Source organism: Symphalangus syndactylus, chromosome 3 (genome assembly GCF_028878055.3).
Source record: "Symphalangus syndactylus isolate Jambi chromosome 3, NHGRI_mSymSyn1-v2.1_pri, whole genome shotgun sequence".
NCBI classification, from domain to species: Eukaryota; Metazoa; Chordata; class Mammalia; order Primates; family Hylobatidae; genus Symphalangus; species Symphalangus syndactylus.
The window spans coordinates 89,129,274-89,156,157 of NC_072425.2; the positions used below are offsets into that span (position 1 = coordinate 89,129,274).

Here is a 26,884-nt window from a genome sequence, read left to right on the forward strand (position 1 = left end):
TATTAACATCTTTCATTAGAGCAATTGATTTTTGATTGTTAATCATCTCTGCATTTCCAGAATAAACCATGCTTGGTCAAGATATTTATCCTTTTTATATGTGGTTAATTTTATTTTTATTTTTTATTTTTTTATTTTTTTATTTTTTATTTTATTTATTTATTTTTTTTGAGACGGAGTCTTGCTCTGTCCCCCAGGCTGGAGTGCAGTGGCGCGATCTTGGCTCACTGCAAGCTCCGCCTCCCGGGTTCACGCCATTCTCCTGCCTCAGCCTCCCGAGTAGCTGGGACTACAGGCGCCCGCCAAAACGCCTGGCTAATTTTTTGTATTTTTAGTAGAGACGGGGTTTCACCGTGTTAGCCAGGATGGTCTCGATCTCCTGACCCCTTGATCCGTCCGCCTCGGCCTCCCAAAGTGCTGGGATTACAGGCTTGAGCCACCGTGCCCGGCCTTAATTTTAAAATATTTTCTTTATATATGCTTTCTTTGTATTTTCTTTATATATGGTTATGTTTCATATGCTATTATTTTGTTTATGATTTTTGCATCTATGCTTTAAAGAAATTTGTCTGTAAATTTTTTTGGTGATGTTTTTATCTAATTATAACGGTTTCATAAAAAGAGTTGGGAAATATTCCCTCTTTACTCCCTGAAAAAGTTTATAGGAAGAACAGTGTTATTTCTTTCTTAAATATTTGGAAGAGGGTAGTAATGAGGTCCTGTGGGTCTGGAGTTGTTTTGTGGAAGTTTTTAACACTGGATTTCAAATTTTAGTAAGAATTTGGTTATTCAGATTTTCTATTTCTTCCTGTGTCAGTTTTTGGTGAGATGCATTTCAAAAGAAATTCCTCCAAATTTTGAATTTTATCTTTTAAATTATTTATAATATCCTGTTTTTATCTTTTTAATGTATAAAGGACACTTTTTATTTTATTTTATGATATGTTTAGATTTTCTAACATTGGTGACTTGTACTATAAGGAGAATCACTTGAACCCAGGAGGCAGAGGCTGCAGTGAGCTGAGATCACACCACTGCACTCCAGCCTGGGCAACAGAGTGAAACTCCATCTGAAAAAAGAAAAAAAAAATTGTTACTTGATTGAAAGATACAAACAAAAGGGTATTATTCTTTTAGATTTTATAAAGTTATTGGATGTAAAATTAAGAATGTTAACCTCATTATTATAAAACATACTGAACTTTTAAGTTTTAAACTATATTTGGGCCATGACTTCATCAAAGAAAATGTCCCACTTGGAATTCTTCACAACGCACGAAAAAGAATTAAGAGCAGGGTATGTTTGCGACCTAAAATACTCCTGAAGATTATAAACCCCCAAATCATATATATTTTTAGATGTAATAAAAATAGAAAAGCTATTAATAAAATAAGAAAGTATTAGAGAAACAAGTTTTTGTCTTCCACTTATCTCAGATAAATATCTGTTTAATAAAGCAGATAAGTTGTATAGTGATTGCAGGAGCTATTAGTAGCTGGCAGTGTTTGAAAATTGTAATTGTTCACTTTATTTTTATTTTTTATTTTTTTATTTTTTTATTTTTTTTTTTGAGATGGAGTCTTGCTCTGTCGCCCAGGCTGGAGTGCAGTGGCACAATCTCGGCTCACTGCAAGCTCCGCCTCCTGGGTTCACGCCATTCTCCTGCCTCAGCCTCTCCGAGTAGCTGGGACTATAGGCGCCCGCCACCACGCCCGGCTAATTTTTTTGTATTTTTAGTAGAGACGGGGTTTCACCGTGGTCTCGATCTCCTGACCTCGTGATCCGCCCGCCTCGGCCTCCCAAAGTGCTGGGATTACAAGCGTGAGCCACCGCGCCCGGCCGACTTTATATTAGACTTTTAAATTTTTACTACCCTGTCAATAACAATATGTAGATATTCTTTGATACTGAAAGCTCATTTTGTGATTCGATATTCAGCAAAACATCAACTTTATCACGCAGTATTTTGGCATTGATACGAAGTATGTATATATACACATACAAAGTATATATATATACACACACATACAAAGTATATATATATATATACACAAAGTGTATATATATAAAAAACACACTTTGTAAAAAGTATACACTATATATACTTTGAAAGTATATATACACACATACTTTACATACACTATATACACTTTATTAGTACATATGTATATATACTTTATATATACTATTTTGTATATGCATTATATGTATTTTGAATATATATACACTATATATTTGAAGCATATACTATACTATATATACTTTGAATGTATATATAGTATATACTTTATACAAAGTATATATAGTATATATTTTATACAAAGTATATGTAGTATATACTTTATACAAAGCATATATATATAAAAATACATTCAAAGTGTGTGTGTATATATACACTTTGAATGTATAGGTGTGTATGTATATGTGTATATATAGATATAAACTATCCATGTATTAATATTTTCAAAACAACTCTAATATTATGGGAACATAAAGGAGTAAAAAGTTTTTAAAATGTCTTTGTGAGAAAGTTTCTTTTAATGTCACCATAGTCTTGCTACCAGTTTATGGCCCACAATATCAACCAAATTCTCAGTAGACTCTGCCTACCACATTTCCTCTGAATTCTAACCCTTGTCTCGCTAAAAATCTATGGGAATAGGATAGTCAGTTTACTTTGGTTTGAGCCTAAATAAACTCTTTAAAGAATCCCTTTAAAGAAACCCATTAAAAACTCTCCAACCCACCCTGAAGTGTTCTGCCAAGACTAACTCAAAGCCACAACAGATTTAGGGTTGTTTCTAAATTGGAACCTATAAGAACTGTGTGGGCCTTTAACTCAGCAAAAATCCATCTTTAACAGGAATGCAGAATATTAAACATAAGAACACAAAGTAATTTTCCAGACTCAAGAGAATTTGGGACAAAACCATGAAACTCTACAAGGGAATTCCCCAAATGAAAGTTTTTTATTTTAAGTGAAATGAAAGAATCATAGTGATCTCTGGAGAAGGGTTGGGTCTTGGACAGGGCAGAAATCCAACTCTGCCACAGAGTCATTTTGTGATCTGAACCTAGCTACATAGTCTCTTCATGTTTACTCTGTTTCTTAATAAAGTAAGCAAGTATGATGATGACTAATCATTTATCCATTAGCTATCTGTTTACATAAGGGAAAAATTTATTGCTTTACTGTTAAAGTTAACAATAATAATAATGGCTCTCACTAGAAGCACTTACTCTGAGTTATGTACTTTGAAAAAACTTTATAGATGCTTCAATAAATATTAAATACTATTACTATTATGCCAGTGCTCTCATTAATCATTGATTTGTTAGTTCTGTTGTTACAAGAGGCAATTGAGGCTTAGATGACTTAAGTAGTGTTGCCTAGTTAACACAACTATTAAAGTAGCAGAACCAAATTTGTCTACTTTAAAAATCAAAGCTCTTGGTCAGGCACGGTGGCTCACGCCTGTAATCCCAGCACTCTGGGAGGGCAAGAAGGGCAGATCACCTGAGGTCAGGAGTTCGAGACCTGCCTGACCAACATAGTGAAACCTGGTATCTACTAAAAATATAAAAATTAGCTGGGCGTGGTGGTGGGTGCCTGTAATCCCAGCTACTCAGGAGGCTGAGGCAGGAGAATTGCTGGAACCCAGGAGATGGAGGTTGCAGTGAGCCAAGATGGTGCCACTGTACTCCGGCCTGGGCGGCAGAGCAAGACTCCATCTCAAAATAAATAAATAAATAATAAAATAAAATAAAATAACCCAGGACTTGCTTTAATCAGATATGGTAAGACACACAGAGCTAAAAATGGCTGTCATGAAGGAAGAAGATTATACTTACAGATCCCTGGAAACAGAAGGCATGGCCACCACATAGGGCCACATGGGCAACCACTGGGATTTGTCAGGAGGCAGAGGAAATGGGGAAAACTTGAGCAAGAACCTTTAGAGTGCTTTCCTCTGGAAAGGCAGGGCAAGGTAAACAGGTTTAAGATCGGCTAGTTTGAATGATGTTTCTAGTTGCCTGGTACCTGGCCCTGCAGTTATTAGGGCAGGGAGATAGTGTGAAAGCCTGATAAAGGATGTGGTTGAGAATACAGGCTCTGGATTGGTTGGCTTCCATATAAAAGGTGTATTCCTGGGAAATGAGTTGTTTTCTCTCTCTAAGAATTAACTAATCCTGGGAGGGACAGACTTTTTAAGGTCAACAAGGCTCTAAAATAGCGAAGCACCAGAAAATAAAAAATCTAATTAGTACAATGCGAAGCTCCTATGCTGTCGCTATAAAACAGGACAAATGCTTGAATTCATGCATTAGATGTACTTGTTGCATGTGTGTGTGTGCTGGGGGTGGGGGTTGTTGGTTTCTTATACACTAGCTTTATTCTGATGTGATATGTTAATATTCTATCACTTTTTTTTAGGAATTAAAAGGCACTCTTTAGCAGCTTTAAATTCTTAACAGACTAAGTATTATAAAGGCATTTTTAATTTGGAGCAAGAAAAAATTGAACTCTATGGCAACATCTGGCATCCAAGTCCATGGTGTTCTGTAATTCCGTGTGTGGCCAAAGAGAAGTAATAATTGGTTTTCTTCTTTGGAACACCAAGCACTCAAATATTGTGAGTGGAGACCTGAGAAAATTTATAAATGTAGAACTGTATCTCAACAGTTGCCACTACAGACATGGAAGCAGGAGGTTAGCTAAGATCTCACTGGTTCCTGATGAAAAGGATGATTTTCCACAGACCTAATGCTGTCTTGTGAGCCTCTGAGAAAAGTGGATCTGGGTAGAGGCCCCAGCTATAGGGTAGAAGTGATCAGGATACAGACAAAAGGGGAGGGAGGGGTCAGAGAATGGAATGCCAAGAAGGAAGGCTCTTTGAGCACAGCCATTATGCCATTTTTCAAATGGCCCCATCTGTTCAGAATGGTGGTTTTCCTTTTACCTCCCCCAACACCTATGATGGATTTTATGCTTCTTGGAAGTCTGGCTTCTAGAACTACAGAAACATGTATGGGTGACTGAAAGGCTTCAACATGAAGGGCAGCAGAGGTATGGCATGACTTGTTTTAGCATTGGTATAAATGAAGTTAACCTATGTGTTTTAGAAAGACTCTCTTGACAGATGAGATGGCTAATTTGTGCAGCCACAGGACAAGATGTACCCATTGTGGATGTGTATCAGTAATATGACTTTTGCCAAGAATCTTAGGAATGTTTGCTTCAAATTATTTTTAAAATATTTTGAGCCATAGAATTGTGATTGTCAACTCACATCTCTAAGTCTTGGTTTGCTCATCAGCAAAATAAGGAAGTTGCCTGGATGTCAGTGGGATCTTAAAAATTCTATGATTCTAAAATTCTATGACATAAAATTCTAAAATTCAATGTTCCATTGCAGTCTCAGGGGTGCAATGGATCACACACCATGTTAGTCATAAGATCTGGGTCAGAACATCTTTTCTACTTGTTTGCTGCATCATTTTATGCCCACGGTTCTTAGCTAGAGGTTCCTCTGTCCCCCAGCAGAGGATATCTGGCAAAGTCTGGAGACATTTTTGGTTGTTACAATTGGCAGGTGCTGAGGAGAAGGTGCACTAGTGGGTAGAATACACAGATGCTGCTAAACACGCCACATTGCACAAGACAGAGCTCATAACAAAGAATTATCCAGCACAATAATGCCTAAGTTAGGAAACCCTAATTTAGATAAATCAGCGCATTCTTTATGATTCTTGGCTTCTGTATTAAATACTTGTGTTTTTGAGGATAGTAAATGAGATTGCTATGAAAGCACACAGTAAGTGATAAAGCGTGGTGACATTTGTGGTCATTGATCTAGGGTGTTGCCTCTGCAGGGATAATAGCAGACAGGGAGGTCTGCTGGTGGGGCAGAGCTGGCTGGGACACAGCAATGAGGGGTGAACACTGACATTTTGCAACTTGGGAGGTGTTACAAAGTGAAATTGATTGCTTCCTTGACACTTTTGTTATCATTGGCTTTTCCTCTTTCTTTTCCTATGGTCTTTTTGATGGAATTTCCTGGAAGGCTTAGGGGACACTGATGTCCGTACAGTGTAGTGGCTGAGATCCCAAGCTTTGAAGTTAGGCAAATGTAAGCATGAATCCTGCTTTATCATTTCTGAGCTGTGTAATTTAACGTTTCTGGCACCTAGATCTTTCATCATTAAGGTGGATGCACCATTTCCTACTTAATTAGGCTGTCCTGAAGATTCAAAGAGATATTTCATCTTAAATATCTCTTTGATCACAGAATAAATGGCAGCCTTCACCATCACCACCGTCATCATTATTGTCTGCAGTTAGTGCTATATAGTCACTTGAAGCACCTTTGCTCCTTACTTTTCTGTCACCTAACTCTTTCTCTCGTGGAGAAAATTGTCCTTGGCTTCCTTATGAGCAAGTCAGTACCTACTCCTTTTCCCTGGTAAAATCAGCCATCTAAATTTGTATTAGATTGGGATACAAATAGTAAAGTTTCAAATATAAAGTTGCACAACCAAAGCAACAAAAATCCCTCTGTGGAGGCTAAAGGGACTCCATCTTGGCTGCTAATCCGCCACGTTGACTTCTGGGAATGCCTAAAGATTTCTATCTTCCTGTACTTACTGTAAATCCTGCCTTTAGGTCAAAACAACCTTGATATTATCCTAAAGACACACTTACCATAAATTCTGTCCTTAACCAAATTCTTGCATTCTGATTCTTGCTAATTGAAGAGATTGACTTTGATTGTCGTACACATTCTTTTGCTATGCTCTATAAGCCCTGGGTCTCAGTGCTAACAGTATGGGTGGGAATCCAGCATCTTGTCTCTCAGCTGCCTGTGACATGGCCTCTGTTCATAAGCCCCCATTAAATGTTTCTGCCTGAGAAACCAGATATGTCAGCCTCTTTGGCCTCTCAGCTTGGTGGACTTTGTGGTTAAGTTTGCATAGGCCTGCTCACCAAAGCACACCCTTCCTCCCTCCAAAAACAACAAAAAGAGGGGGGGAGGGGGAAGTTACTGACTATAAGTTACAGAATTTTGCTGTTAAAAAGAATCCTATAGCATAGGGATTCCCTATGTAGTTTTACATCAGAATCTCCTGGGGATCTTTTTAAAATACAGAATCTGGAACTCTAACCAAGCCCTACTGAATCAGAATCTTTGGGATAAGGCCAAGAAGTGTGCATTTTCTAAGAGCTTTCCGGGTTCTGAGTGGCTAGGTTTGGAAACCATTGATCAGAACTTAACCAGAGAGCCTCTCAATCCTGGAGCATTTAAACAATACAGACACCAGGGTTCCACATGATAGCTATTGGACAGAATCTCTGAAAGTGGTCATCTTTGACATAATCATAGGCTTGACTTTACAGCAAACCTGAGACTAGGCTGGAAAGGGTTATTATATCTGATTTTTGGTTGAGTTTGAGGACTAAGTAATCTTAAGCACTCTGTTTATATTCGATAAATGTGGCATATTTCATTATTTGTCCAAGTTTTTTGCTGCCCCTCCTTACTATACCCTCTCTGGAGCCCCTTCCATTGCGAGGAGTATACTTACGCTCCCATTGACCTCTGGCTTAGCTTTGTAACTTGCCTTGACTGATGAATGTGAGTGGAAGAGGCCTGTGTCATTTCTAAGCAGAAACTTCAAGAGTCATCTCATCTGTCAATTAATTTTTTTCCCTCTGCCATCAGAATAGCATGTCCTTATTAGTAGCTACTTCTTCAGCCTGAATTCCAGAAGAAAGTATTAGAACAGAGATGCAGCCAAACTGCAATGGCCATTAATGTGAGCGTGGAATAGATCTGGGTTGTTTTCACCCCTGAGATTTTGGGATGACTAACACTCCTCATGGCCCCCCACCCCACCAACAATGGAAGAGTGATAATTAGAGGCAGGTTTTCTGTCCATCTTCCCCCCACCCTCCTGTGGTTTCTGTTGTAATACTGAGAAGGAGAGGAAGAAGATTGAATTTGTCTTAAGTGGGGACAGGATTATTTGCTCCCACATCAGAGCTGAAACTGGGAGAAGGTGTGTTTTCTATCTACTCACTTAGAATTTAGAAAGGAGATCTCAAATTTCTTCTAGCCCAGGAATTCTATTATTCTGTATTCCCAAAGGAACATCACTGTCCATTTTTGCTACCTATACCAGTCCTATTTGTGGAGTTATGTAATTGAAGCCTGTCTTTGGCATTAATCTGTGGGATTGGCTGTGAAATAAGCCATTGTATATAATAATAATATAAGAAAAATTTTTGCTACATTCCAAATAATAAGCAAAAAAGTAAACTTTTGAAACAAGCTCTTCCTTTACCTTACGTTCAGGTAAAGCTTAGAAGGCCAAGATGATGTTTTCTAAGGAAATATTTTATAAGGGTGATTGTGGATTCCCACGCTGCCCACAGGGGGCCACACAAATCAGGACTTCACAATATTTTCTTGCCATACATTTGTTTACATATTTATTCCTAGGCCTGTTTTCTCCCTCCACAAAGCCAGGTTCCTTGAGTTAAAAGGGTTACTTTTTCAACTGCTATATATAACAATAATTATAGTCTGCTCCAGTTCTTCTACACCCTTCATTATTATTCAGATTTTGAGGTCTATGGCAGATTAGAATTCCTACGTCATTTTCAGAGATTTGAGATATTTTCCTCAACCTCATTATTTTCCAGCATAAACATCTGAAATCAGAAGCAATGAGGTAATTTAAATGAAGATCAGAATGAGTTATTGACAATTTCAGATAAAAAACAGGTTTTCGATTTTAAAAAATATCAAATTGGAAAGAGGAGGACAATTATTTCCAGTAAAATGTAAAACCATAGGAATAGCTATTATTTATGGGCTACCTACTCCAGGCCAGAATCTTACTATATAAGATTGTATCGAATCCTTCCCAAAGCTGCCAGGTAGGCTGTATGTATGTCACCTTCAATGTTTGGGATGCGAAGATGGCGCCCCAGAGACGTCAGTCTGTCATAACGATCACGTGACTTTATGGGACGACCTGGCATCCGATCCCAAGTCCCTCAGAAGCCAAAGCCCACAAACTTCCTCTACGCCACACTGACTTTCTCTCATTTGGCTTTCAAGTGCGTTTCTACTCTGGTTATCATATTTATCATCTCAAGTTTCCTACTAAATTACATACTTTATTTCCAAAATAAATATTTATCCACATAAACCTCTATCTTCACAGGAAGCAGAAAGTTGAAAATCGCATAATCTCCATGAAAATTTCTGGTGATCTTCCTACGGGAAAGGGAAGTTGCGGTTTGCAGGGAGCACACGCGGGGACCTCTTACCAGCAGTTTGTGGGTCGTTGGACCACGGGAGGATGGGGGAAGGCTTTGGGCAGCCAGAACACATAAATCCATATTTGAAATACCTTCATAAGCAGTGTAGTTGGTGGGAATAACTTGGGTTCATTAAATATTCTGTAATATTCTCTTTCTAAATGCCTTGTCCAGTTATTAAAGTCAGAAGAAGCTATGCAACCTGGCAGCCACTAGATGTCATTGTTGCTCATGAAATAGAATGGCTCATTCTACAGTGTTTATGTGTAGATCCTTGAATGACTCCTGTCCTCTTCCCTGAAGTTTACCCTTCAACTAAGAGCTATGAGTAATATAGAACACGTGGCTTCTGATAACAAAAATCTTGTGTCCTTGATGGAAGCGCGATAAACTTATCTAAATAGTTACAGAATATCACAAGAGTGTGCATTCATTTATGACCAGTTACAAATATGAAGAACAGAGGTAACAAGAGCTCTCAGATCCGGAGAGAGAAATAAATGTAAACTGCACTGGCTGTGGAAGCTTCCAGAGACATGGGACTCGGGTGCTGTTCTAATGGATGAGTAAGAGTAGGGTAGGAAGAAAGCAAGATCATTTCAAGAAGGAGGCATGCCATGAGCATTTGTGTGATGGTGGGGAAAAAATACTGAATTTGAGTGAAGTAGAAGATTCATTCTGGGAGGAGTAGAGCTGCTGGTGAGGGTGACAGACGGTATAGGAACAGAAAAAACAGAGGATTGCTTGAATTTACCTTCCATCCTGAATTTGCCTCTGAAAGTTTCTGAGGAGAGTGATGTGATGAAAATTGCACTTTAGGAAGATGAAGTGTCAGCGGTGTATAGATCCAGGAGAAAGGAAGAGTCATATTAGGCAGAATACATACACTACAGAAAGTGGACAACCGCTACTGTGTCCAGGTAACAAACTATAGCAGAAGACCAGTAAGGTGAGCACAAGAAAATGACTGGGCTACCCTGACATGGCTATCTCTAGTTGATGAAGACATGCTCCTGAATGGAAGGAATTAAAATATCTGGAGGCTTAAACCTTGTGAATGGCCCTTCATTGTTCTCAAGAGAAGGGCCCCCCATGTCATCTAGGGCCACAGCTCCAAGCATCCTGGTGCTATGCCATTTTCTTCTTTCAGTTCCTCGAACTCATCATGTGCCTCCTGCTTCAGGCTCTTGCCTGAGTTGTTCTGTCTCCATCCCCTCTTCCTCCACTCTTTCTCCCCTTACTTGTCTCTCTGTGTGCATCAGCTTCTTTACAATACACTCTCATAGAACCAGGAGCTTTTGCATCACAGCATTTATCCCTTTTCATTTATATTTCATACTTATGTAATTGTGTAACATCTGTCACTTCTAGAATGTAAATTCTGTGGTAAAAGGGCTTATGTCCTCATTTGCTCTCCATCATGTCTATTCTCATCACGGTGGGAGACAGAGAAGAATCATTGCTTCTTTACTGGGTGTCTGATGAGCCCATAGAGGGGAGAGGCAGTGACTAAGAAGCTGAGGATTTAGAGTTAAATGACTCTAGAAAAGATGGTTCTAATCATTTTAGTGTCCCTCCAAGTTGCCCAGGCGTAGCAACTTTTCAGGTCATTGACATGACCTGCAGTGTGGAGCCATTTGCATTTTGGGCCTTGTAAGATGTAGCATTTTACAATCTGTTACCATTAAATGGCATGGAGCTATGATTGTTGGACCTGGAGATGAAGTAAAAGATTCAAGTCATTTTGAAGATATTTCCACAAATAATAAGGACCTTTACTGAAATGGCTCTGCAAAATCATTAGAAAGTTTTGGTCAAGATTTATTAACACTGCCTTTAGTAAAAGAGGTCCCTGTGGTGGCTGGGACAAATAGCTTGAAATGGTCTTTCAATTGCAAGAATACATTCAAGGCCTTCTGACACAATTTCTAGATCAGTCTTTGTTACAGAAAGTTTATGAATGGTTATTTGCCATGTGGCCAAGAAAACACAACAAGCATTTTGTGCAGTGATGACAGGATTTCCTGTGCTTAGCCTACTGTATGGATAATTCATGCTGATGCCTGGCATATGATTTAAATTCTTTTCTTGGCTTTTAGCTAGCAACCCCTCTTAGTAAGCAATGAATCAATCAATGATCTCATGCAGCTAATAGTGTGATTAGATCAAGAAAGACACAGTAGCTATGGAAAGTGGCTCTATTTGCATGTTATATTATTCTTTTAAGTTTAGAGTTATACTATATTGTATATTTGAAAAATGACCACAACCATATTTCCAGGTCTACATGCTTTTCCAAAACACTGCTATGCCCTCTCAGGATTGAAGGCTTTTCTCTTATCCTTGAAATTGGGTGCATTTTGCGGCTGTTTCAACAAATTGAACATGGTGGAAGTGACACTGCATAACTTATAAGGCTAAGTCTAAAATGTGTTATGAATGTATTGTACATTTCAAAATAGTTAGAAGTGAGGACCTCAAATGTTCTCAGTGCATAGAAATGATAAATGCTCGTGGGATGGATATCCTAAATACCCTGACTTAATCATTACACATTTTACTTTTGTAACAAAATATTGCATGCACCTCATAAATATGTACAAATATTATGTATTAATAAAAATAAAATAAATTTTAAAATGCATTACGGCTTCCACATGGTTTATTATCTCTCGGGATGCTCATTTTTGCAACCCAGCCGACATGCTGTGAGAAAGCCCAGCCACATGAGCCATCCAGGACTGTGTAGGATTATCAGCCCACAGACCCAGCTTGGGTCTCAGCCTGCTGCCAATGTCAACTTACATGTAAATGAGCCTTTAGTTGATTTAGTCCCAGCCTTTGAGCTATCCCAGATGATGCCAGACAGGGCATAGATGAATTATTCCCACCAGGTCCTGTCTAAATTGCAGGTTTATGAGCAGGATAACTATTGTTACAAGGTATGAAATTTTGGGTCACTTGTAGGTAACTGGAGAAATAGCCTGAAACAGGGAGCAAAACATTCTATTTCAGCTTGCCCTTGTGCTTTTGTTTATGTTATTCCTAGGCCCTGAAATACCCTTTCTTTCCCTTCCTCTTTTTTTTTTTTTCACTTGTCTAACTTTTCTGCTTGTCCTTTATGAATCAACTCAGGTGTGAATCTCCGTAGGAAGTCTTCCATAACCCTAAGTTAAAAGGCCATCCTATGTGTGTAAACCTCAATAATAGTCCCAGCCAAATGTGCTGCCAAGATTCATTTACATGTTTGATGCCTACACCAGTTGATGCAGTCATCTTTGTATCATTAATCTACGTACATTCACGGACTAACACAGTGCCTGGTTCCACCACCTTTGTGAACTTCGTCAAGTTAATGAATGTCTCTAAGACTCCCTTTTCTTATCAGTGAAAGAAGATAAAAGCTCCAACTCATAATGTTTCTGTGAGGACTGAAGGTTAAAGTCGTGGAAGTTGCTGGCATATACTAAATGCAACATAAATTAGCATAATCTCAAAATAGGAGGAAACAGCATTCCAGAAAGTAGATTTAACAAACAGTATGTTGAGATCCATTTTTCAGAGTTCTCGACACCTCCTTCCTGCTCCTCCGCTGGGCAGCTTTGAACCCATTACATTTCCTCCACCATATAATTTTCTTTGTACATTGCTCTCAATGGGAGAGCAGGTACTGCTTAGAAAGGGGACGTTAGTTGGATTGATGGATGGGTTTTAAAAGTCATAGCAAAAACAGAAGTCTTAAAAGCCAAGTGTTTAAGACAGATAACATGTTTTAAAGTTCAAATGCTTGGCTTTGAATATCAGAATACAAAATCTTGAAGGTAGCAAGGCATGGAGATTATGCCCAAATCAACAAAACATATGGTGATGTAAGAGTTAGTGGGAGAAACCCAAATCCTGCCCAGTCCTCCCTGTCCTCCCCACTCCCCAAACAGAAAGGAATGGATGTGTTGTATCCTAGAGTATCCTACCTGTTGCATAGCCAGGGGAGACTAGAAGCCTGTTAGAATCCCTTGATTATCATGGGGTTGAAATAGCAGACCAGCCACGGGATGATGAAGAGCCTGGACTAAAAGCCCCGAGGGCCTCCTCACAGAGCCCTTGTGTACCCCAAGGATGAAAGAAAGCATCCAAGGAGGGTGTAGAGTATTGAAAGAGATCCAATTGATTTGAAAAAAACTTAGGGCAAGATAAGGAAGCCATGGGGTGTGTGTGTGTGTGTGTTGGAGGGGGTTAATGGCTCAAAGGCATTATCATCAGTGTCTCCCAGCCCATAACAACAAGCACCTGTTGAAGAGATTTACAGCTCAGCAGACACCAGTCATTGTACTAGCTATATTTTATTTTGGTATGATTGGCGTAAATTCCCAGGTGTAGATGAATAATTTGAATACAACTTATTTAGGTAGAGATTCCCTTTTTCTTCAATTACTCCTGCCTTAGAATGGAAGGGGTCTTACAGTCTTCAAGTGAGTAGACAGCATGGCTATGTCCAGACAGAACGGCAGCAGTACCCCTCTGCGAGCTCCGTGGGTTTAGGGCAATTTGTTGACCATTTCCTGTTGACAGCATTTCCAACAGCATGAATCCCATGGATGTGGTTTTCCAGCAGTTTCAGCCAGTTCCTCCCTAAGAAGCCAATGCACAGGATTCAACGGAGGCCAGCGGAAATGTCCCTCTCCTAGAGAAGAGCTGCTTCATCAGGACTTGCGGCTTTCAGCAACATCAACCTTCTTATCACTGTAATCTGGAAGAGCACATGCTGTTCTCGATGATGTTGGCAGCAGCCTTTATGAGAAAATGTCGTGGAAGTTGTCCTTTCCAGTTATAGCTAAACCACCAGGGTCAAATTTTATTTTGCACTCAAGATCCACAGATGAATACTATTGCAAAGCCTGCAATATCCAGAGATAAAGTGCTCTATGCTCTGAATCGTGCAATTCAGAAGGGAAGCACAATGAGGGAGTAGTTCTAAGAGGGGGTATTAATCGGACTGCTTAGGTTCTTGTCTCAGCTTCAACATTTACCAGATCTGCAAAAGTATTTTACTCTTCGTTCTTCAGTTTTCCTTTCCATAACATAGACAATAATGTGCTTCCCTTGTAGGACTTGGGAATTAAATAAGAAAACATATAAGAAGCACAGTGCCTGGCATTTTCTGAGCTCTTAATGAATGCTGGCTTTGTCATGAAGTTTATTATTGCCAACATTTATGGTGGCAGAAAATGTTGGTTGGATGCCCTACAGACATTTCCTGCTGCTCTGTCTTCCTTGTAATCAGAGTGCTAATTTTGTATATTTATCTGGGAACCACATGCTGATGAATTTTGATTGAACTAACTGCTTGTTAATAAGTGGCTCTCCTATTTCTGAGTATTCAGGGCATGGCACAACTTGCCTAAAGGGAGACCTGGGCATGTGACTTGCTGCGGCCAGTGAAATATGAGATGCTTGACACCACAAACAATGACATTCATGCTACATGTCTGTCACATTACCTTCTCTTTCAGACTTTCAATAAAAATCAATGAGCCTTTCACTTCAAATCACAGAAAAACTAAAGTGTGGTTGCTATCCGTTACCATACCATTACTGAGTCCATCTTGGCTGGTATATAAAAGCAAACTGCATGAAACCTGTTTCACTCTTTGATAACTATTTTGCATGGCATCTTTTTGTCCCTTAATTTTTAAAAATTTTTAATTTTAGTTTTCAGAAGTTGTTTTCGCTGCCATCAACTTTTTTGGTGGAAATTACTGGAAATTCTGGAAATTATTAGATCATAGTTCATATCAAACTGTGCTAACTGAGCTTTTGCCATTGTGAGTTTTCTTTTGTGGCTATTATTTCTGTTTTTTAAACTTTTGAGTTCAGGAGTACATGTGCAGGTTTGTTACATAGGTAAACTCTGTCATGGGGGTTTGTTGTATGGATTATTTCATCACCCAGGTACTAAGCCTAGCACCCAATAGTTATTTTTCCTGATTCTCGCTCTCCTTCCACCCTCTATCCTCCCAGAGGCCCCAGTGTGTGTTGTTCCCCTCCCTGTGTCCATGTGTTCTCATCATTCAGCTCCCACCTAAAAGTGAGAACCTGTGGTGTTTGGTTTTCTATTCCTGTGTTAGTTTGCTAAGGGTAATGGCCTCCAGCTCCACCCACATCCCTGCAAAAAACATGATCTCATTCTAACACATTTAACTTGGTTGTGCTTAATTCTGCAGATCTAAATTCTGATAAGAAGATGTAAATTTGTAATTTTCTAATCAATAATAAAGGGTTATTAGGAAGAAGGCAGAGCATCAAACAGACTCTAGAACGAGACTGATGAGTTCCAACTCAGGCTTTGTCACTGCTTACCATGTCACTTGGGGCAAGTTACTTAACTTCTCTGTTTCCTTTTCATCTGTGAAAAAGGATCATATTAGCATTAGCATCTAACTCATAAAATATTTTATGAGAGTAAATCAGTTACTTTTTTATAAAAGCTCTTAAAATAGTGCCTGGAACAATAAAAGCTATGTAATCTATCTATCTATCTATCTATCTATCTATCTATCTATCTATCATCTATCTATCATCTATCTATCTATCATCTATCTATCTATCATCTATCATCTATCTATCTATCTATCTGGATACACACACACATATCTATATCTATATCTATCTCTATATATGTATATATATATTTTTTGAGATGGAGTTTCACTCTTTGTTGTGCAGACTGGAGTGCAATGGCTCAATCTCAGCTCATTGCAGCCTCTGCCTCCCTGGTTCAAGCAATTCTCCTGCCTCAGCCTCCTGAGTAGCTGGGATTACAGGCATGCACCACCACGCCCGGCTAATTTTGTATTTTTAGTAGAGACAGGGTTTTGCCATGTTGGTCAGGCTGGTCTTGAACTCCCGACCTCAGGTGATCCACCCACCTTGGCCTCCCAAAGTGCTGGGATTACAGGCATGAGCCACTGTGCCTGGCCCATAAATATTTTGAAGTGACTAAAATGTATGGGTTTAACTATTAACTTTATTTTTTTTGACTATTTGTATAAAGTATACTTATTACTTGCTCTATTCTTGTGGGTGTAAATTATATATATATATTATTTAATTTAAATATATATATTTTAAAAAGAAGTTTATTGGTCTTTAAATGGCTCAAATTGCAGCTAAACAAATCAGGTAGTGGCATCAGCCTAAGACACACGATGCATCTTTGTCAGTTGGCTTCATAGCACCTCAGTACCCAGGAAAGGAAAGGTCTCAAAGCAAAGTCACAATGTTAGTGGTTAGGACCTCTGGTTAAACAAGACTGTAATGAGTGCACATGGAGATTGCTGGGCCTGCTGGCCAGTGTTACACTGGTGACTTGAATTCTGCATGTGACATAGCCTATGAGAAATACAAAATGAAAGATGTACCTCTCAAACCCTTTAAGGACAAATATTTAACATGAGAAACTGGATGTAATATCTAAGGAGTGAGTTCCTAGAACGTCTATTTTTAACTTTACATACACACCTGTTACCTGGAATGCCTGAACACATCTTTGAACTGTTTAAATCAAGACTGAGCAAAAGGAAAAAAAATACTCTGTTGAATCAACTGTCCTAGTTCCACTGCAAAGAGGAAATAAATATCGGACAGCGGCATATTTCCCACTGAAATTATGTCCCCAAATAGCGTGCTAGAATTCTTCCGGCAGGAACACCACACCATGGTGACACAGCCTGATGTTTGGTCGGTGTGTGCCAAACATGTTTTCTGCATCGTACCCAGGTTTGACTGCTTGATGTTAACTTCTGAAAATGTAGCTCCAGTGTTCTTCATTCAATAGTGCAAAATGCATTAGCATTATTGACATTTTCTTCCTGTGCCCTGCTCCCAGGAGATCAAAAACTTAACACTTACATGCTCACCACTGGCAGAAAGTGATTTCCAGGGACCAGCATCTTAAAGAAAAAGAGGGTTCATTCAAACATAACTGGTGCTGAATCCTTGCAGTTGAAAATTATCTTACAAGTATATGCTGGCCCTTCATTTTAAATGAACTTGAAGTTTATTAAAAGCGATCAAGGAGCTCTGGAATCTTATTTTCAAGAACCAGAGTATGGCACACATTTTAAATTTGGACACACTCCTAGCAGGCAGTTACTTCTCAAGAATCTTCTATACAAAAGCTGTACTCCATGCTGAGCATATATTTTCTCACCAAGACACATGAGGCAGTGGACCCCTGGTGTCAGCAAGAACACACCCAGAATGATATAACCGGGTATTTTTCTGTTTCTAAATTAAGGCATATTCAAAAATTTCCATGTACAAGTTTACACCACTTTAACCACCAGGTAATTAAAGCAGATTCACAGATGAATTACTCTCAGTTTAACTATATGCAACAACCATGCCAATAACTTTTTCCTCTAAATTTTGCATAACAATGGTTTAAAAAAGTGGTACAGTTTAACTATCATGTTCACAATCATCATTTTTCAAGGCAGTAGAATACCAAGATATTTTAATATGATATAAAATGTAAGCTTTATAATAAAACACCAGAGGAAGTCCTCTTTCCTCCCTCTCCTCACCCCCATCTCACCTCTTTAATATTTCCAGAAAGACTGCCCCAGAAACACAAGCTCCCATGCTACATTCAGGGTCATGATAATTGTTGGCAATTACTAAATAAGTTGAACTTTGTTTCTTGGTGAAGCCACATTAATTTCTTTTTTAAGTAAATTTGAATTTCATTGCAGTTCCAATTCATGCTTTCAGTGATATACAACAATTTCCAAAATGTTAAAGTAATTTCAGTCAGTTGAGCCTTCAGTGGCAATGCTTATAAATTATATTTATTAGTATAGTCAAGATAAGAAAGGAGTTTGGGATTTGATTATAAAATGCAGCATCTTTCTCTGATTGAGTTGGCTAAACTTTTCCTCTTGTTTTTCCACTCTTTTCTTTGTCGTCTTCCATCTTTCTCACTCGAATTTCTCTCATTAAGTAAAAAAATACCTTGTCAACATTAGCTCGTGTTTTAGCAGACGTTTCCACATAGTTAACATTCCACTAGTCAGCTCTGTTTTTTGCCTCTTCTATAGAAACCTGCCTTTTGTCTTCTAAATCTGATTTGTTACCAACCAGTAGAAATGGAATATTCTCATCTTCTTTTACTCTTAAATCTGCTCCTTGAAGTCAACTGTAACTGCAAAGGATTCCATTTCTGTAATAGAGAAGTCACAGTGGAAGTAGTTGTCTTTAATTGCGGTGTGGTCCTCCTGCCCAGCTGTATCTACCATATAGATCTGTACTTCCTCCCCATTCCGAGCTCACTTCTTCTGATAGCTATCTGCTTTGGTAGGCTCATATTCCTCCACAAACTCATCCTGCATGAACTGTAGGTGAGAGGTGAAGCCAGCTGGACTTCCTGGGTCCAGTGTGGATTTGGAGAACTTTTCTGTCTTACAAGAGGTTTGTAAAATGCACCAATCAGCACTCTGTAGCTAGATAGAGGTTTGTAAAATGTGCCAATCAGTGCTCTGTAAAATGGACCAATCAGCACTCTGTAAAATGGACCAATCAGCATTCTGTAAAATGGACCAATCAGCAGGACATGGGAGGGGACAAATAAGGGAATAAAAACTGGCCACCCCAACCAGCAGTGGCAACCCAATTGGGTTGTCTTCCATGCTGTGGAAGTTTTGTTCTTTTGCTCTTCACAATAAATCTTGCTGCTGCTCAGTCTTCAGATCCGTGCCACCTTTAAGAGCTGTAACACTCACCAAGAAGGTCGGCAGCTTCATTCTTGAAGTCAGAGATACCAGGAACCCACTGGAAGGAACCAACTCTGGACACATAGAGTCAGAGCGGACTTGCCCACACTGCCACTGTCCACCATGATGACTTTGTGTAAGGCCAAAGAGTTATGACCCTTGGGCTTATTTGCGGGCTTCTTGTGTTGCAGTTTTCACCAAAGGATTAGGAAGAATCTGCAGTGCGAGCCAGTCTGCTGCCCCTAAGGCTCTGGAAGTCACTGCTCCGTGGCTCCTGCCGGAGGGTGCTTGGCCCTCATCACCTGGGAGGCCCCGGGCTGGCAACGGCCAAAGGAGGACTCTGACGGGTGGCAGAGGAGCTTGGGTGGCTGGAGGAGGACGATGATTCCAGGGCTCCGCCCTGGGGAGATCCACCGTCCTCCATGGTATCAATTATATTGATGAAATATAGGTTTTGTCAGTTTTAAACTATAAAAAGTTTTCCCATGAGTATAATATTTGGGTTGATTATTTTTACTAATAATATTAATTATATGTGATTTGTTTATTTAAATAGATTTCAGGGGATACAAGTGCAGTTTGGTTACATGGACATATTGTGTAGTGGTTAAGTCTGAGCTTTCGCTGTGACCATCACCCAAATAGTGTGCATTGTACCCATTGGGTAATTTCTCATCCCTAAATCCTGTCCCATCCTCCTACCCTTCTGCATTTCCCGTGCCTATTTCACTGTCTATGTCCATGTTTAGCTGTTTAGCTCCCACTTATAAGTGAGAACATGTAGTATTTGACTTTCTGTTTGAGTTATTTCACTTAGAATAATGGTCTCCAGTTCCATCCATGTTGTTGCAAAGGACATATTTTATGGCTGAGTGGTATTTCATGATGTGTGTGTATATATACATGTGTGTGTATATATATATATATCACTTTTTTTAATCCAGTCATTCTTTGATGGACATTTAGGTTGATTCCATATCTTTGCTATTATGAATAGTAGTGCTGTGATAAACATGTGAGTGCAGGTGTGTTTTTGGAGAAATGATTTTTTATTTCTTTTGGGTAGATATGCAGTGGTGGGATTCTGGATTGAATGGTACTTCTATTTTTGGTTCTTTGAGAACTCTCCATATGCTTTTCATCGGAGTTGTACTATAGTTGTACACGATTTAAAGTGTTATATTTAAATTTTATCAAAACCATAAGAAAACTGGGAACAATATTCCACAAACATTTTAGGATTACTTTATATCCAGGGCTGGCTTATGGAATTACAAATCTAATCATCTATATATGTTGAATCACTTTACTGTGGGTCGTGTTGAAGCAAAAAGCAAACACCAGGGTTAAAATGTCAGGCTAAATAGCACTGGGGTCAAAGTGGCAGGGCAGAAAGAGTGAAGTCAAAATTGCCTACTTCCTCTTTCACAAATGTTTCTTCTACACATTGATCTTTGTGATTCGTTCAATAATTCTTAAGTTGTCCAACAGATGGTAATTGAGGGCCTCCTACATTCTAGGCACTGGAGATGCAGCAGGGAACAAAGGACAAAGCCCTTGCCTCACAGAGCTTACATCTTCAAGGGGAGGAGGTAGACAAAAGCAAACAGACAAATGCATATATTTAGGCAGCAATAAGTGCTCCGGAGAAAAATAAAGCAGAGTAAAGAAGTTTGGCAAGGCATAGGTGTGAATTTAGGAAGTCTTCACTGGTCTTTGCTCAGGAATCTGAAGGAAGAGAGAGGGCGAGACAAATGTATACATGGAAGATGAGTGTTCCTGGCAGAGGGAAGGATCAAAGACCCTGAGATGGGAGACTGTATGGTCTGTCTAAGGTAGACCAGTGATATGTAGACTCTAGTAAGCCCTTTGGGGACTCAGGCTTTCACTCTGTGTGAGATGTGAAGATGATGGGTTTTCTCAGGCAGGACAATGACATGCTCTGAGTGAATGCAGTCTGGAGCTAAGGCTGCTGGGGTTGAGTCCTGGTTTTCTGACATGTTAGCTGGGTGACTTTGGGCAAATTATTATTATTTTCTCTGTGCTTCTGTTTTCTTTCCTATAAAGTGGGATAATCATGGTCCCTGCTACATAGGATTAGAATAAGTATTAAAATAGTTAATATTTGTAAAGTGTTTTGAGCAGTTCCTGGCACAAACTAATGCCATGGAAGTGTGTGCTACATAAATAAGTAAAGGTATTTTATAGTATCGTTTTGACGGTGGTGTAAATAGTGTGTGTGTGTGTGTGTGTGTGTGTGTGTGTTGGGAGTGATGGAAGGGTATTCAAGGTGGAAGCATGAAGACCTATTAGGAAACTAATCTAACAAGGCAGTGATGCTGACTTAGACCAAGATGGGAGTAGTGAAGGTAGTAAACAGTGATTAGATTTGAAGTATATTTGAAAATAAAACTCATGGACTGGAAGTGGAGTATGAGTGAAGGAGAAGAGTGGAGGCTGTCTCTAAGGTTTTCGGACTGAGCTACTAGGAGCACAACACTGCCATTTTCTGAGGTAAGAAACACTATAGGAAGAGCTGTGGAGAGTTGCTGACCCAATAAAAGTTATATCCTTGGACCAGTGATCAAAAAAGAGATGGTGTAGATTCTGAGTGCAGACATCTGAATGTTTAATGGACTTAAAAATATAAAACTCCTATTAATATATTTTCAAGACAATAAGAGTGCAAGTCAATCCAGTAGATATGGAACTCAGTGGGGTATAGAAAATTCCAGGGAATTCAAGATACTATAATGTAATCTTTAGGAATTCAGTGATGAGCTATGAAATACGGAACCAGTGCATTCCTGAGTGTATCTTGAAAACAGATCTTGAAATAAAGTTTCAGAAGGCCATTGGAAGATAGGGTTCATAGAAAATGAAAAATTGGCAAACCCGTGATCTGTGGATACAGCCAAATAACAACCAACACAACCAACAATAACACAGCAGATAAGCTTTCTTTTATTTTCAGTTGCTAAACTTTGTGGAAAATACATCATGTGCAAGGATAAAACAAAACTTACACTGATCTTTTATGGTACATGACTCAAATTTACTAAACATAGAATTTTGTACAGCTGAAATTGTTTAGTTCTGAAGGCCTTAAACTATATATTAAGATACATTGAGGAAAATAAGTTTTGCTAATTTGAGAAGACATACAAAGATAATACATTGAAGTTGAATTCCTTTGTCAAATCTAGTGTTATTTCCAAAGTTTTCCAAGATAATTTAAAATAGCCAAAGATAGCCCACCTCGAATTCAAATAAAATTAATTCAGCAATATATGTTTATGTATAATTTACATGACTATGTACCTACAAAAAAAGAACTTACTTGAAATACAAAGGATCCTTGGTGATTTCTTCTATTTAGAACTTACACCTAATTTGTTCTCTGCTTAAGTACAAAATAAAAACATTTTTCTAGTAACCATTTTTATTTCAGAGTGCAGAGGTGCAGAGGCATCATTATTCCTTTGCAGTGAATAAGCATCTATTTTCTTTTCTTTCTTTTTTTTTTTTTTTAAGGACACTTTTTTTTTATTATACTTTAGGGTTTTAGGGTACATGTGCACAATGTGCAGGTTTGTTACATATGTATCCATGTGCCATGTTGATTTCCTGCACCCATTAACTCGTCATTTAGCATTAGGTGTATCTCCTAATGCTGTCCCTCCCCCCTCCCCACAGCCCACAACAGTCCCCGGAGTGTGATGTTCCCCTTCCTGTGTCCATGAGTTCTCATTGTTCAATTCCCACCTATGAGTGAGAACATGCGGTGTTTGGTTTTTTGTCCTTGCGATAGTTTACCGAGAATGATGGATTCCAGTTTCATCCATGTCCCTACAAAGGACACGAACTCATCATTTTTTATGGCTGCATAGTATTCCATGGTGTATATGTGCCACATTTTCTTAATCCAGTCTATTGTTGTTGGACATTTGGGTTGGTTCCAAGTCTTTACTATTGTGAATAGTGCCACAATAAACATACGTGTGCATGTGTCTTTATAGCAGCATGATTTATAGTCCTTTGGGTATATACCCAGTAATGGGATGGCTGGGTCAAATGGTATTTCTAGTTCTAGATCCCTGAGGAATCGCCACACTGACTTCCACAATGGTTGAACTAGTTTACAGTCCCACCAACAGTGTAAAAGTGTTCCTATTTCTCCACATCCTCTCCAGCACCTGTTGTTTCCTGATTTTTTAATGATGGCCATTCTAACTGTTGTGAGATGGTATCTCACTGTGGTTTTGATTTGCATTTCTCTGATGGCCAGTGATGATGAGCATTTCTTCATGTGTTTTTTGGCTGCATAAATGTCTTCTTTTGAGAAGTGTCTGTTCATGTCCTCTGCCCACTTTTTGATGGGGTTGTTTTTTTTTTCTTGTAAATTTGTTTGAGTTCATTGTAGATTCTGGATATTAGCCCTTTGTCAGATGAGTAGGTTGTGAAAATTTTCTCCCATTCTGTAGGTTGCCTGTTCACTCTGATGGTAGTTTCTTTTGCTGTGCAGAAGCTCTTTAGTTTAATTAGATCCCATTTGTCAATTTTTGCTTTTGTTGCCATTGCTTTTGGTGTTTTAGACATGAAGTCCTTGCCCATGCCTATGTCCTGAATGGTATTGCCTAGGTTTTCTTGTAGGATTTTAATGGTTTTAGGTCTAACATATAAGTCTTTAATCCATCTTGAATTAATTTTTGTATAAGGTGTAAGGAAGTGATCCAGTTTCAGCTTTCTACATGTGGCTAGCCAGTTTTCCCAGCACCATTTATTAAATAGGGTATCCTTTCCCCATTTCTTGTTTTTGTCAGGTTTGTCAAAGATCAGATAGTTGTAGCTATGCGGCATCATTTCTGAGGGCTCTGTTCTGTTCCATTGATCTATGTCTCTGTTGTGGTACCAGTACCAGGCTGTTTTGGTTACTGTAGCCTTGTAGTATAGTTTAAAGTCAGGTAGCGTGATGCCTCCAGCTTTGTTCTTTTGGCTTAGGATTGACTTGGCGATGCGGGCTCTTTTTTGGTTCCATATGAACTTTAAAGTAGTTTTTTCCAATTCTGTGAAGAAAGTCATTGGTAGCTTGATGGGGATGGCATTGAATCTATAAATTACCTTGGGCAGTATGGCCATTTTCACGATATTGATTCTTCCAACCCATGAGCATGGAATGTTCTTCCATTTCTTTGTATCCTCTTTTATTTCATTGAGCAGTGGTTTGTAGTTCTCCTTGAAGAGGTCCTTCACATCCCTTGTAAGGTGGATTCCTAGGTATTTTATTCTCTTTGAAGCAATTGTGAATGGGAGTTCACTCATGATTTGGCTCTCCGTTTGTCTGTTATTGGTGTACAAGAATGCTTGTGATTTTTGTACATTAATTTTGTATCCTGAGACTTCGCTGAAGTTGCTAATCAGCTTAAGGAGATTTTGGGCTGAGACAATGGGGTTTTCTAGATATACAATCATGTCATTTGCAAACAGGGACAATTTGACTTCCTCTTTTCCTAATTGAATACCCTTTATTTCCTTCTCCTGCCTGATTGCCCTGGCCAGAACTTCCAGCACTATGTTGAATAGGAGCGGTGAGAGAGGGCATCCCTGTCTTGTGCCAGTTTTCAGAGGGAATGCTTCCAGTTTTTGCCCATTCAGTATGATATTGGCTGTGGGTTTGTTGTAGATAGCTCTTATTATTTTTGCCGTCCCATCAATACCTAATTTATTGAGAGTATTTAGCATGAAGGGTTGTTGAATTTTGTCAAAGGCCTTTTCTGCATCTATTGAGATAATCATGTGGTTTTTGTCTTTGGTTCTGTTTATATGCTGGATTACATTTATTGATTTGCGTATGTTGAATCAGCCTTGCATCCCAGGGATGAAGCCCACTTGATTATGGTGGATAAGCTTTTTGATGTGCTGCTGGATTCGGTTTGCCAGTATTTTCTTGAGGATTTTTGCATCAATGTTCATCAAGGATATTGGTCTGAAATTCTCTTTTTTGGTTATGTCTCTGCCAGGCTTTGGTATCAGGACGATGCTGGCTTCTTAAAATGTGTTAGGGAGGATTCCCTCTTTTTCTATCGATTGGAATAGTTTCAGAAGGAATGGTACCAGTTCCTCCTTGTACCTGTGGTAGAATTCAGCTGTGAATCCATCAGGTCCTGGACTCTTTTTGGTTGGTAAGCTATTGATTATTGCCACAATTTCAGAACCTGTTATTGGTCTATTCAGAGATTCAACTTCTTCCTGGTTTAGTCTTGGGAGGGTGTATTTGTCGAGGAATTCATCCATTTCTTCTAGATTTTCTAGTTTATTTGCATAGAGGTGTTTGTAGTATTCTCTGATAGTAGATTGTATTTCTGTGGATCGGTGGTGATATCCCCTTTTTCGTTTTTTATTGCATCTATTTGATTCTTCTCTCTTTTCTTCTTTATTAGTCTTGCTAGCGGTCTATCAATTTTGTTGATCTTTTCAAAAAACCAGCTCCTGGATTCATTAATTTTTTGAAGGGTTTTTTGTGTCTCTATCTCCTTCAGTTCTGCTCTGATTTTAGTTATTTCTAGCCTTCTGCTAGTTTTTGAATGTGTTTGCTCTTGCTTTTCTAGTTCTTTTAATTGTGATGTTAGGGTGTCAATTTTGGATCTTTCCTGCTTTCTCTTGTGGGCATTTAGTGCTATAAATTTCCCTCTACACACTGCTTTGAACGTGTCCCAGAGATTCTGGTATGTTGTGTCTTTGTTCTCGTTGGTTTCAAAGAACATCTTTATTTCTGCCTTCATTTCATTATGTACCCAATAGTCATTCAGGAGCAGGTTGTTCAGTTTCCATGTAGTTGAGCGGTTTTGAGTGAGTTTCTTAATCCTGAGTTCTAGTTTGATTGCACTGTGGTCTGAGAGACAGTTTGTTATAATATCTGTTCTTTTACATTTGCTGAGGAGAGCTTTACTTCCAACTATGTGGTCAATTTTGGAATAGGTATGGTGTGGTGCTGAAAAAAATGTATATTCTGTTGACTTGGGGTGGAGAGTTCTGTAGATGTCTATTAGGTCCACTTTATGTAGAGCTGAGTTCAATTCCTGGATATCCTTGTTAACTTTCTGTCTTGTTGATCTGTCTAATGTTGACAGTGGGGTGTTAAAATCTCCCATTATTATTGTGTGGGAGTTTAAGTCCCTTTGTAGGTCACTGAGGACTTGCTTTATGAATCTGGGTGCTCCTGTGTTGGGTGCATATATATTTAGGATAGTTAGCTCTTCTTGTTGAATTGACCCCTTTACCATTATGTAATGGCCTTCTTTGTCTCTTTTGATCTTTGTTGGTTTAAAGTCTATTTTATCAGAGACTAGGATTGCAACCCCTGCCTTTTTTTGTTTTCCATTTGCTTGATAGATCTTCCTCCATCCCTTTATTTTGAGTCTATGTGTATCTCTGCACGTGAGATGGGTTTCCTGAATACAGCACACTGATGGGTCCTGACTCCTTATCCAGTTTGCCAGTCTTTGTCTTTTGATTGGAGCATTTAGCCCATTTACATTTAACGTTAATATTGTTATGTGTGAATCTGATCCTGTCATTATGATGTTAGTTGGTTATTTTGCTCGTTAGTTGCTATAGTTTCTTCCTAGCCTCGATGGTCTTTACAATTTGGTGTGTTTTGCAGTGGCTGGTACCAGTTGTTCCTTTCCATGTTTAGTGCTTCCTTCAGGAGCTCTTTTAGGGCAGGCCTGGTGGTGACAAAATCACTCAGCATTTGCTTGTCTGTAAAGTATTTTATTTCTCCTT

At 38.9% G+C, this 26,884-nt stretch overlaps 1 long non-coding RNA gene and 1 pseudogene across 1 annotated transcript in view; one reads left to right on the forward strand and one right to left on the reverse strand.

Annotated features, from left to right (window-relative positions):
* LOC134736204 (uncharacterized) overlaps positions 1-26,884 on the forward strand; it is a 54,664-nt gene that overhangs the window by 15,205 nt on the left and 12,575 nt on the right. The gene's annotated exons all lie outside the window — the stretch shown is intronic.
* Positions 18,206-19,523, reverse strand: LOC129478542 (ras-related protein Ral-A-like; annotated as a pseudogene).